At 39.3% G+C, this 13,633-nt stretch overlaps 1 protein-coding gene across 2 annotated transcripts in view; it reads left to right on the top strand.

Annotated features, from left to right (window-relative positions):
• Positions 1-13,633, top strand: part of Gnb1l (G protein subunit beta 1 like) — an 80,992-nt gene that overhangs the window by 28,458 nt on the left and 38,901 nt on the right. The gene's annotated exons all lie outside the window — the stretch shown is intronic.

Raw genomic sequence — 13,633 nt, 5'->3', positions numbered from 1 at the left:
ATTTGGTTATTCTCTCTCCATCTTTTAGTTTAGTTGGATAAAAGTTTGTCTATCTTGTTGATTGTCTCAAAGAACCAACTCTTTGTTTCATTGATTTTGTGTATACTCTGTGTTTCTACTTTACTGATCTCAGTCCTCAGTTTGATTGTTTCCTGCCTTCTGTTCCTTGAGTGAACTTGCTTCTTTTTGTTTTAGAGCTTTTAAGTGTGCTCTTAAGTTGTTAGTGTGAGATCTCTTCAATTTATTTATGTAGGCACTTAGTACTATGAACTTCCTCTTAGGGCTGCTTTCATTGTGTCCCGTAAGTTTTGGTATGTTGAGCATTCATTTTCCATGGCTTCTAGGAAGTCTTTAATTTCTTTCATTGTTTCTGCCTTTACCCAGGAGTCATTCAGTAGAGAGTTGTTCAGTTTCCATGAGTTTGTAGGCTTTCTGTTCTTTGTTATTGTTGAAATTCAGCTTTAATCTGTGATGGTCTGATAGGATTTGGGGGATTATTTCAATTTTTTATATCTGTTGCAATTTGCTTTGTGACTGAGTATGTGGTCAGTTTTGGAGAATGTTCTGTGAGGTGCTGAGAAGAAGGTATAGTCTTTCATGTTTGGATGAAAGGTTCTGTAAAATCTGTTAGGTTCATTTGGTCCATAACATTTGTTAGCTCCAGTATTTCTGTTTAGTTTTTGTCTGGATGACCTGTCCATTGGTGAGAATGAGGCATTGAGGTCTCCCACTGTCAATGTGTCAGGGTCGATGTGTGATTTAAGCTTTAGTGATGTTTCCTTTACAGATGCAGATGCTCTTATGTTTGGAGCATAGATGTTAAGAATTGAAAGATCATCTTGGTGGATTTTTCCTTCAATGAGTATGAAGTCTCCTTCCCCGTCTCTTTTGATTAATTTTGCTTTGAAGCCTATTTTGTCAGTTTGTTCCTTAGGTCCATTTGCTGGGAAAATCTTTTTTCAATTCTTTACTCTGAGGTAATGCCTAATTTTGATGTTGAGGTATGTTTCTTTTATGCAACAGAAGGATGGATCCAGTTTTTGCATGTCTTCTGTTAGTCTGCTTTTTTATTGAAGAATTGAGTCCATTGCTATTGAGGGATATCAATGACCAATGATTGTTTAATTCATATAATTTTGGTGGTGGTGGTGGTGTTTTTCCCTTTTGGTTTTGCTGGTGTAAGGTTTTTTTATTTCCTGAGTTTTTGTGGGTGTAGTTAATCTCCTTGGGTTGGAGTTTTCTTCTAGTATCTTCTGTATGTCTGGATTTGTAGATAGATATGTTTGAATTTGACTTTGTCATGAAATATATTGTTTTCTCCATCTATGACAATTGAAAAGTTTTGCTGCATATAGTAGTCTAGGCTGGCATCTGTGGTCTCTCAGCACATCTCTCCAGGCCCTTCTGGCTTTTAGAGTTTCCATCGAGAAGTCAGATGTAATTCTAATAGGTCTACCCTTATGTGTTACTTGCTCTATTCCCCTTACAGCTTTTAATATTCTTTCTTTGTTTTGTGTGTTTAGAGTTTTGATTATTTATGAGGTCAGGAGATTTTCTTTTCCAGTCCAGTCTACTTGGTGTTCTGTATGCTTTTTATACCTTTGTTGGCATCTCCTTTTTTAGCTTAGAAATTTTTTTTCTTTTTTTAAAAAAAAATTATTTATTTTTGTATACAGTGTTCTGCCTGTATGTATGCCTACATATCAGAAGAGGGTACCTCATTATTGATGGTTGTGAGCCACCATGTGGTTGCTGGGACTTGGAAGTCAGGACCTCTGGAAGAAGCAGCTAGTGCTCTTAACCTCTGAGCTCTCTCTCCAACCCTGGGAAATTTTATTCTTTGATCTTCTTGAAAATATTTTGTTGACCTTTGAGTTGGGATTCTTCTCCTTCTTCTATTTCTATTATTCCTAGTCTTGGTCTTTTTCTAGTTTCCCAGATTTCCTGGATGTTTAGTGTTAGGAACTTTTTTAGATTTACATTTTCTTTGACCCAAGTATTTATTTCTTCTATCTTATCTTCAATGCCTAATTCTCTTTTCCATCTCTTGTATTCTGTTGGTGATGCTTGCATCTTTAGTTCTTGTTTGCTTACCTAGATTTTCCGTTTCCAGAATCCCCACAGTTTGTATGATCTTACTTCCCATTTCAGGTCTTGTGCAGTTTTATTCACTCCCTTCAACTGTTTCTTCTTGGCTTTCTTTGAGGGAATTATTCATTTCCTCCAGTTGTTTGTGTTTTCCTGTCTTTCTTTAAGGGATTTATTCACTACTTTAATGACCTCTATCATCTTCTTAAAGTTTGTTTTAAGGTCTTTTTCTTGTGTTTCTGCTGTGTTGGAATATTCAGGACCTGCTGTGGTATGATAGCTAGGCTCTGGTAGAGATGTATTATCTTGGCTGTTGTTGATTGTGTTCTTATGCTGGTGTCTAGGCATCTGGATTTGGGATAATTATAGGTCTAGGTGTCGATTTCTGATTTGTCTTCATTAGATGGGTGATTTGTTCCTTGGTCTCTGTTTCTCTCTGGTCTTCTGGTCTGTTCTGGTCCAGCAAGGAGTTTCCTCATGTTTGCCTACCTGTTCTGGCTGGTGTGACCTGCAGCACTTGAGCAGGGACACAGCACTAGGAGCGGGTGGTGGAGAGGAAAGGAGTAGCAGTGGTTAGGGTCTTTGGGATCTGAACGGAGGCAGGGGGATAGTTCTATAGATGGGCACCTTACCTGTTCTTCAGTCAGCTGGTTTTCAATGGAAGCACCAAGAATGTGCACTGGAGAGATGGCAGTCTCTTTAGGTAAATGGAACTGGGAAAATTGGACATCCCTATACGGATGTTAAAACTAAGTGCTGTGTCTCTTATGTATTAGTCTGTTTTGCTTTAACACAGCAAATACCTAAGCAAACTGATTTATAAAAAAAAAAAAGATTTATTAGGTCTAGAGGTGTCAGTCCTAGATCAGGTACCAGGTGTACTGGACTTCGGGAGTGCCTGATGGCAGTGATGGAGAGCATGCAACAAAGCAAAGGAGGAGTCCTGCTCAGGGGCATGCCCCATAATAACCTAAGAGTCTCCTACTAGGTCTCACCCGCTGAAAGTTCCAAACCATCCAGCAGCAGCACTCTGAAGACCAAGTCTTTAATGCGTGTGAACTCTATAAATCTTTTGTTATTTTTAAGTTAGTCTTTCTTGTGTATGGGTGTTTTGCCTGAGTATATGCCTATGCACATGCAGTGCCTATGGAAGACAGAACATCTGATCATGGCACCATGTGTACATGTATTGGAATGTTACACTGTGCCCATAGATACGTACAGCTGATTCAAAATGAGGACATTTTTGAGAAAGTTGAGTAAGTGTGATACTGGGGGTCAGATTCAGAGTCTTGTTATTGCTAGGCAAATGCTCTACCACTGAGCTATGCCCTAGTTTACAAAGTGTTCCCTCTAAGCCAGTGGTTCACAGCCTTCCTAATGCTGTGATCCTTAATACAGTTCCTCATGTGTTGACTCCCAACCGTAAAATTATTTTCATTGCTACTTCATAACTGTAATTTTGCTACAGTTATAAGTTGTAAAGTATATATCTGCATTTTCTGATGGTCTTAGGTGACACACCTGTGAAAGGGTTGTTCAGTACCCAAGGAGGTCACGACCCACAAGTTGAGAATCACTGCTCTAAGAAGTTTTAACTGCAACTACAAATATTCATATGTTGCATTTTCATTTTTATTCAGTTTAGAATATTTTTTAATTTCTCTCCAGACGTCCCCCCCCCTCTGACCCATAAAAGATTGTTTTGTTTTCAAATATTTGGAGACTTGCCTTTCTGTTGCTGACTTCCAGCTTTGTTCAATGTCCAAAGCATAGATTTTCTATAATTTTGGCTGTTTGAAATCCATTAAGACTTGTTCTATAACCCAGGGTAAGGACTGTCTCGATTATGCTCTACATGCTTGAGTTGTGGATGAAATTGTGCGTTTGCAGACCTTGTCAGGTGGATGGATAAGCTGGCCCAGCTCTCCATGTACTTGAAATAGCATTTTTAATATATTTATTACATTTATTTTGTATATATGCACATGTGCGACATGTATGTTGCAACACACATGTGGAGGTCAGAGGGCAACTTTGTGGAGTTGCTTAGCTTCCTCTGTCATGTGGTATCTTAGTTAAGGTTTCTATTGCTGTGAAGAGACACCATGACCATGGCAACTCTTATAAGAAAAGCATTTAATTGGGTGACTTGCTTACAGTTTTGGAGGTTCAGTCCATTATCATCATGATGGGGAGCATGGTGGTGGGCAGGCACATGTGGTACTGGAACTGTGAGTTCTTCCATTTTGCCTCAGAGTTAACAGGAGTTGACTACTGTCACACTGAGGGAAGCTAGAGCCGAAGAGACCTCATAGCCTGGCCCCACAGTGACACACCTACTCCAACAAAGTCATACCTCCTAATAGTGCCACTCCCCACTCCCTTTAGGTCCCCCCCCCTTTTTTTCAAACCACCACACATGGGTTCTGGGGTCAAACTGTGTTGATGGCAGCACCTTTAACAAATGAGCTGTGTCACTGGCTTCTAACTGGGTCTTTTTGTGAGAAGTTTGGTTGTTAAAGTTAATATGTTAAACACTTGGGGAGACTGAGGCAGGAGGATTGTAAATTGGAGGCCAGCCTGAGCAACATAGCAAGATCCTGTCACAAAAAGGAAAGAAATTAACATGCTAAAACTGTTTATGGTAATATAATGTTTACTATAAGAATATGTAATTGGCCTTTTTTAGGTCTATTTTTTACTTTTCCTCCCTAGGTTTTGTTCCCCTCTTTCTTTCCTACCTTTCGTTATTTTATTTCTTTTCTTGTTACTGTTTTTATTATGTGTACGTGTGTTTTGCCTCCTTGTGTGTCTGTGTACTATGTGGTGTCCTCAGGCCAGAAGAGGGCATCATATCCCTTGGAACTGGAGTTACCGATGATTGTGAGTTGCCATGTTAGGTACTGGGAATCAGATCTGGGTCTCTACAAGAGTAGCAGATACTTTTCACTGCTGAGCTATCTCTCTAGTACTGTCTGTTTTTTTTTTTTAATGATTTTGATAGTCTCAGGTATTCTAATTTTTATTTGTCATTATATTTTGTTTTGTTTTTGAGACAGGTTCTCTCTACATAGCTCTGGCTGTCATGAAACTCACTGTGTAGACCAGGCTGGCCCCAAACTCATAGAGATCCATCTGCTTATACCTCCCAAAGTAAGTGCTGGGATTAAAGGTGTGTTTCATTATGTCTAGGTAGATATTCTAATTTTTTATTTTGTTTTTGGCTATGTGTTTTATATATATATATACATATATATGTGTGTGTGTGTGTGTATATATATATATATATATATATATATATATTTAATCTTTCCGTTAGGGTATATTAACTATACATAGTAGTAGCTTTCATTATGACATTCTCATACATGTCCATAATGAGTTTTGAAAATATTCAGCACCCCCGTTACTCTCTCTTGTCCTCCTCACCCCATTCTATCCCCAGTATTTCCCTTCCACTTTCAACTTTCCTTCTCACCTTAAAGCCTTTTCTTCTCCCCTCTCAGGGCCTCTTTGTAGGCTCCTGATGTTTACGTGTACTCATGCCCACATAAATGCACATATGTAAAAATCAGAAGCTAGGGTCTCTGCATGAGAGAACATGTTGTGTTCATCTTTCTGAGCATTGGTTACTTCACTTAATATAATGTTTTCTAACTCAATTTTCCTAATTTCATTTTCTTTACAGATGAGTAAAATTCCTTCATGTAGCTGGGTGGTGGTTGTGTGCCAACCTGCTCCACAGAGTGAGTTTCAGGACAGTCAGGGCTACAGAGTGAGTTCCAGGACAGCCAGGGCTACACGGAGAAAACCTGCCTTGAATAATTTTTTTAAAAAAATTCCTTCATGTATATATGCCATACTTTTATTAACATTCATCAGTTGATGGATGTCTAGGCTGATTTCATTTCCTATCTTTTGTTAATAGAGGAGCAATAAACATGGAGTAACAAGCATCTTTGTGATAAGATATAGAATTCACGTAGTAGCTCAGGTTTTTTTTTTTTTTCAGTTTTTCAATCATACTCTCAGGAAACTTGGGTCAAGTGTCATGGGACTATAGGCTAAAACTTGACCAACTACCTGAATGTTGGGAACTATGAAAAAAGTTTCAGTCCAGTCCACATAGCATTCAGTGAACTAAAAACCTGTTAAGAGTGAACCTTTTGCTGATTGAGCTATTCCTTGCCCAGCTACTGATTTTATATGCTAATGTTACATCTTGACACTTTGTTCAACATGCTTATGGTTCTAAGAGTTTTCTGGTAGAGTCTTTAGTGTCTTTTATATAGAGATCATTTCACCTGTACATAATAATACTTTAACTTTTTCTTTCCTATTTGTATCCCTCTTATTTCCTTTTCTTGTCCTGTTACTCTAGCTAAGACTTAAAGTACTATATTGAACAGGAATAGAGAAAATGGTTGTCCTTATTTTGTTCCTGGTTGAGATTTTTCTCCATTGTAACATGATGTTGGCTCTAAGTTTGTCATATATATTTATTATGTTGAGTATGCTTCCTCCATCTATACTATCTTCATTATTATCATGAAGGGATTTTGGATTTTATCAAAGCTCTTTTTTATCTTTTCAAAGGCCAAAGAGCATCTATTTAGGTGATTATAATAATCATTTTTATATTTTTAAATATATATTTGACTTTATGTGTGTGGATGTTTTATATGAATGTCTACTGTGTGCATGCCTTGTACCTGGGAAACTAGAGGAGGCTATCGTATCTTCTGGGATTGTAGTTACTGTCGGGGTCCAACCTCAATGGGGTTCCTCATACTGCAGCATGATGACATAAGAGGGTCAGGAGTACAGGCTCAGAAATCTCACTCCAGTTCCTCTGGGAAGGCCTCAGCAGCTTCTGTATCATCAGGGCTGGCATTCTTTTGCACACACTGGACCAAATGTTCAAGAAGCCATCGAGCCTATTTTCCTGTTTAAAAAAAAAAAAAGCACAAACTTGCCATCAACTCCATAATCCAGTGCAGGGTCTTTCTCTTTTGCTTTAGTGAAGGTTGCTCTGGTGCCATCATGCCAAAGTCTTTCCGCAGCAGATTGCTCATGGGCATCCACATTTAGGAAATTTAGAGTAAAAAGAGCATGATTTAAGGCATTATGTGGTGACTGAGATTATAATTCTATTTTTATCTTTTAAAGTTGTGTTTTCAAGAAGCCATGGACACACTCCACAATTCCTTGTCCTTGAGGATTATAAGGAATGCCTGTTTTATGTTCAGTATTCCATTGGGAACAAATTGCTGAAATGCTTTGTTAATCTATCCAGACTTATTCTCTGTCTTTATAGTTTTAGGAATTCCCATATATGAAAAACACTTTTAGCAGTGAGTTATCACATGCTTAGTAGCTTCTCCAGTCTGTGCAGTAGCCATTAAGAAACCTGAATATGTATTGATTGTCACATGCACATATCTTGATATGTCATATTCTACAATATGAGTAACATCATTTGCCATAAGTGATTAGGAGGCAGGCCTTGAGGATTTGCTCCCTGATGAGGTACAGATAAATATTGTGGACATGATATCACATTGCTTAACCATCTGACAAGCAATTTCTCTTGTTAATCCAACTTGGTTCCTTAAACTTTTACTATTTTGATGATGTAAAGCATGCGCTTGCTGAGCAAGCTCAACCTGAGATAAAGCAACCGATTGGATAAATTTATCAGCAAGAGGAAGGTGTATCTATAAAAGAGGACCGTTTTGCCATAATACTGCCATGGGAGTAAGTTTTGCAGATAAAGTACATACTTGCCAAGGTTGATTACAGATGATATAATGTACCTGCTGTTTCTGTATTGCGTGTCCCACCAGCTCCAGTACCTGTCTAGCAGCGTCTGTAAGGTGTCTGGTGGAATTGGGGTCACTACTCCCCTTAAGAATCTCACTGAGTGGCTCAGGGTCTTCCATAAACAACTTTAAATAGGGCCATAGCCACTAGATATCTCTCAAATAACTTCTGGACAAGTGATGATTTTGATCAGCATGTTCTTGTTTTTCTTCAACTGTTTTATTGAGAATTCTAAATTTGTGTTTATGTGGCAGATTGTCTTCAGTTTTCTGTTGTTGTTACATTGTTACCTCTCTTGGCATCACATTGAAACCGAGTTTGTAAAATGAATTTGAGAGCATTCTTCCGTTGCTATTATGGAATAATTTGAGAAGGATTGGTGTTAGTTTTCCTTTAGAAAGATCAGGTAGAATTTCTTAGTGGGTCCCTTACAAAGGTCAGGTAGAATTCCACAGTGGATCCTTTACAAAGGTCAGTAGAGTTCCACAGTGGATCCTTTACAAAGGTCAGTAGACTTCCGCAGTGGATCCTTTATAAAGGTCAATAGACTTCCGCAGTGGATCCTTTATAAAGGTCAGTAGACTTCTGCAGTGGATCCTTTACAAAGGTCAGTAGAGTTCCACAGTGGATCCTTTTGAGCCTAGACCTTTTTTTAGTTTGGAGGTTTGCTTTTTTTTTTAGTTACTCTTTTAACCTTACTATTTGTTACAGATATGTTTATTATTTATCTTTTCTTGGTTTAACCTTGATCCTAAATGTGGTGAAGTATAAGTTTTTAATGTTTGCCTTGTTGATTTGGTGATAGCTAGGTCTTCTCTTCCTTTCTTTAGTTAATTTGGCTAAGAGCTTGCTTATTTTGTTTACCTTTTCAAAGAACTGACTCATTTTATTGATTCTTTGTACTGATTTTGTTGGTGGTGTTATTTCCATTTCATTATTTTGCCCTGACCTTGATTGTTTCTTTCTGTCTTCTCCTTTTGGGTTTGACTTTCTTGTTTTTCCCAGGCCCTGAGATACACCATTAAGTTATTTATTTAAAATCTCTGGTTGTTTTTTTTTTTTTTATGTAGGCACTTATAGCTATGAAATGCTCTGTCAGGACTACTTTCATTGTTATCTTACACGTTATATTTTCTTTATTCTAGGACTTTTTTATTTCTTTCTTGATTTCTTCAGTGACCTATTCATCATCCAGTACTGTGCTGTTCAATCTCCCCGAGTCTGTGAATTTTCTCTGTTTTCTGTTGATTTCTAGCTTTATTTCCTTGTGGTCAGAGAGGACATGAGAAGTAATTACAATTTTCCTGCATTGCTGACACTTGCTTTGTTTCCTAATATGACCTATTTTAGAGAAAGCTCCAGGGGCTGCCAAGGAGAATGTGTACTCTGCAGTGTTTGGATGGAATGTTCTATAGATATCTGTTAAGTCCATTTGATATTTATTCTGATGTTTCTCTGTTCTTTTTTAGTTGGGATGCACTATGTACTAGAGAGAGTGGGTGAAGTCATGTAGGCAGAGACTGCTCTTTGTTTCCCAGCTGCCCAAACCCGAATAATCACATAGAAACTATTTTAATTACAACACTGCTTGGTCTATTAGCTCAGGCTTCTTATTAATTAACTCTTACATCTTAAATTAATCCATTCCTATTAATCTGTGTATTGGCACAAGGTTGTGGCTTACTGGTAAGGGTCTAGCGTCTCTCTCATTCGGCATGTATGTGGCCTCTCTCTGACTCTGCTTACTCTCTCTTTATATATCTTTTCCAGCCTGGCTATATTCTATCCTGCTATAGGCTGAAGCAGCTTCTTTATTAACCAATGGTAATAAAACGTATTCACAGCATACAGAGGGGATCCCACATCAGAGTCACTCAGTGTTACTATGCTTAAGTTAATCCATTACCTTATATTTAGTACTGTTTCTTGTATAAAACTAGGTTCAGCCCTGTTTAATGAGTATATGTTTAAAATTGTAATTCTCTCTGTTTTTTCCCTTCTGAGACAGGGTTTCCATGTACAGCCCTGACTGTCCCGAAACTCGCTCTGTAGACCAGGCTGGCCTCAAACTCAGAGATCCATCTGCCTCTGCCTCCTGAGTGAGCCACCACTCCCAGCCTGTAATGTCATCTTGATGGGTTACTCCTTTCATCAATATGAAGTGATCTTCTTCACCTCCTTGGACTAGTTTTGAAGTTTGTCAGATAGAATGGTGATAGCTCACTGTACCCTCCTCGGAGAGGTGTCTTCTTGTAGTAAATAATTAACACAGACTCACAACTAGACAGTATGCAAGAGTAGGAGACTTTGAAGCATTTAGTCCCAAATGCAATGTTTTCATAAAAGCCATCAGAGAAGGTAGAAAAGCCATAAGTGGTGGGTGACTCCAAGGAAAACAGTGGGGCTGATGTATGTTATGAACTTACAGAACTTGTGACAGCATGCTCAAGACTTGCACAGATTCGCTCCAGACCAGAATCCCAGCACTGAGAAGGGACAGTGGGCCCTGAGTCCACCTTAGCCAAGAAGCTATTTGCAGTTGATCAGCTGGGAGAGGGAAAATCAGTTTTCTCCAGTGGAGGGGCACTGGGTGTATCAGCCACACCCTAGGGCAGGTTCATGCTCAGGAGTGGTTGGCCGACTCCGTGTTTTTCTTCTTTTGTTTGTGTGTGCTTATTTTTATATTTTCTTATTTGTTTGGGGTTTGAGTCTTTTGTTTTTGTAAGAAAAAAAGAAAAGAATATGAAATTTTCCAGGCAGTGGTGGCACACGCCTGTAATCCCAGTAATTGGGAAGCAGAGGCAGGTGGATCTCTGAGTTTAAAGCCAGCCTAGTCCACAGAGCAGAGTTTCAGGACAACCAGGGCCACACAGGGAACCCTGCCTCAAAAAAAAAGAAGAGAGAGAGAGAGAGAGAGAGAGAGAGAGAGAGAGAGAGAGAGAAGAAAAGAAAAGAGAAAGAAAGAAATTGGCTGTGTAGTGGGGGAAGGGGAATCTGAGAGGATTTGGGAGAGAGTAGAAAGTATGACCAAATAAATTATAAAAGATTATTTAGAAATGAAATGAAAGGGAAGGGAAAAGATAGACTTGCGGCACTACTTGTTTTCTGGCCCCCTTGCTTTTCTCCTTTCACTCTGAGGTGGTTTCTGTCCTTCATAGTGAGGTGCGTTTCTTCGAGACAGCAGATGGATGAGCCAATTTTATTTTATTTATTTTATTTTTTTTTAAATATTTATTTATTTATTATGTATACAAATGTTCTGTCTGTGTGTATGCCTGCAGGCCAGAAGAGGGCACCAGACCCCATTACAGATGGTTGTGAGCCACCATGTGGTTGCCGGGAATTGAACTCAGGACCTTTGGAAGAGCAGGCAATGCTCTTTATCACTGAGCCATCTCTCCAGCCCGATGAGCCAATTTTAATCCAGTCTCTTTGTCTGTGTCTTTTGATTGGGGAATCAAGATTACTAATATTCAGTTATTCCTGAAAGGAGTGTATAATTCCTGTTCTTTTGTTTGGGTTTGTACTGTTTTCTGGGTTTTTTTTTATCTTTATTTGATATTGTTCTAGCATTGTTTATTTTTACTCTATAGCGTTTCGGATGTGTTACCATTCTCTTCACTGAAGACTTCCTTGTAATATCCTCCTTAGAGCCAGCTTAATGATCATGACTATCTTAAGACTGCTTTTGCAGGGAAGATTTTCTTGAAGGAGCATGGTGGCGCACATCATCCCAGCACTGGGAGGCAGGGGCAAGTGGACCTCTGAGTTCTAGGACAGCCTTGTCTGCATAACAAGTTCCAAGACAGCCAGGGTTATACCAAGAAACCTTGCCTCAAAACAAACAAACAAACAAACAAACCAAAAAACCTTTTGTTTTTCTTTCCATTGTGATAGACAGTTTTACTAGATGTAGTCTGGATTGACAGCTGTGGTCTTTTAGAATTTGAACTACATCATTACAAGTCTTTTTGGTGTTAAGTTTTTGTGGGAAAGTCAGCTGTCGCTCTGAAGTTTATATTGGCGTGGCCCTTCTTTCTTGCAGCTTTAATGCACTTTCTTTGTTCTGTTTCTTTACTGTTTTAACTATAACATGACGTAGGAGATTTCAGTATGCATACAGGTCTCTTCCCTGGATGGATGATTTTCTGCTGTGATTGTATTGATAATATTTTCTTTATTGCTTTTAGAGCAGTGCTCTTCTTCTTCATGGCTCATTATTCATAGGTTTTTTTTTTGGTTTTTTTTTTTTTTTTTTTTTGGTTTTTCGAGACAGGGTTTCTCTGTGGTTTTGGAGCCTGTCCTGAAACTAGCTCTTGTAGACCAGGCTGGTCTCGAACTCACAGAGATCCGCTTGCCTCTGCCTCCCGAGTGCTGGGATTAAAGGTGTGCACCACCATCACCCGGCCTATTCATAGGTTTTGTCTTTTAATGGTGTCCCACGTGTTAAGGTTACACATCTTTATTAGCTTTTGTCCTGAATGGCTCAGTTCTCCTCCTTGTCTTCACGTCCTGACGTTGGTGAGGCCTTTTACTGAGCTTTTATTTGACTTACTGAAGTTTTCATTTTCCACATTTCAGCTTGGTTTTTCTGTAAACCACACTCTTAGGAAACTCAGGGGCTCAAAGTTGACAAACTGCTGGGAACAGTGGAAAGAAGAGAACAGTCAGTATCCAAGGGTAGAACCTCTATGAAAACAGCCAGGTGTGGTAGCATACATCTTTAATCCCAGCGCTTGGGAGGCAGAGGTAGGCAGAAATCTGTGAGTTTGAGGCGAGCATGGCCTATAGCACAAATTCCAGGACAGCCAGGACTACACAGAGAAACTCTGTCTTGAAAAAACAAGAACAATGGGCTGGAGAGATGGCTCAGCAGTTAAGAGCACTGTATGCTCTTCTGGAGGACCCAGGTTCAGTTCCCAGCCTGATGGAGGAGGGTCATCTTTCTATCTGTTGTTTCGTTGGTTAAGTAATAAAGAAACTGCTTGGCCTCTGATAGGGTAGAATTTAGATAGGTGGAGTAAACAGAACAGAATGCTGGGAGAAAGAAGCTGAGTCAGTGAGTCGCCATGATTCTCCCACTCCAGACAGACGCAAGTTAAGATCTTTCCTGGTAAGCCACCTTGTGGGCTACACAGATTATTGGAAATGGGCTAGTTCAGGTGCGAGAGTTAGCTGAGAAAAGGCTAGATATAATGGGCCAAGCAGTGTTTAAAAGAATACAGTTTCCGTGTAATTATTTCGGGGCATAAGCTAGCCATGTGGGCGGCCGGGTGCCGGGGACGCAGCCCCGCTGCTCCTATTTCAACACCAGCCCCCACATGGCAGCTCATAACTGCAGCTCCAGTTCCAGGGGATCTGACAACCTCACACAGAGATACATGCAAGACAAAACACAAAATAAAAATAAATTCTTAAAACAAACAACGATTGAAAATAGACCCTCTATAAAGCATTCACACCTTATTCTCCAGCCACTTTAAGTAGTAAAGCGACACTCTTTCCGTGTATGTATACTACTATATTAGTTATCACACATGTATGAGTGGAATAGGAAAGAAGAAAAGCTGGGTGTGGTGGCACATATCTTTAACCCAGAATTCCAAAGGCAGAGGCAGTTAAAGGCAGCCTGGTCTACATAATGTATTCCAGGACAACCAGGATTATGAAGAGAGATCTTTTCCCATCTGAAGGAGGAGGAGGAGGAGGAGGAGGAGGA

Source organism: Microtus ochrogaster, unplaced genomic scaffold (assembly GCF_000317375.1).
Source record: "Microtus ochrogaster isolate Prairie Vole_2 unplaced genomic scaffold, MicOch1.0 UNK68, whole genome shotgun sequence".
NCBI classification, from domain to species: domain Eukaryota; kingdom Metazoa; phylum Chordata; class Mammalia; order Rodentia; family Cricetidae; genus Microtus; species Microtus ochrogaster.
The sequence above is the reverse complement of the archived record's forward strand: the minus strand, read 5'-3'. Positions and strand labels throughout refer to the sequence as shown.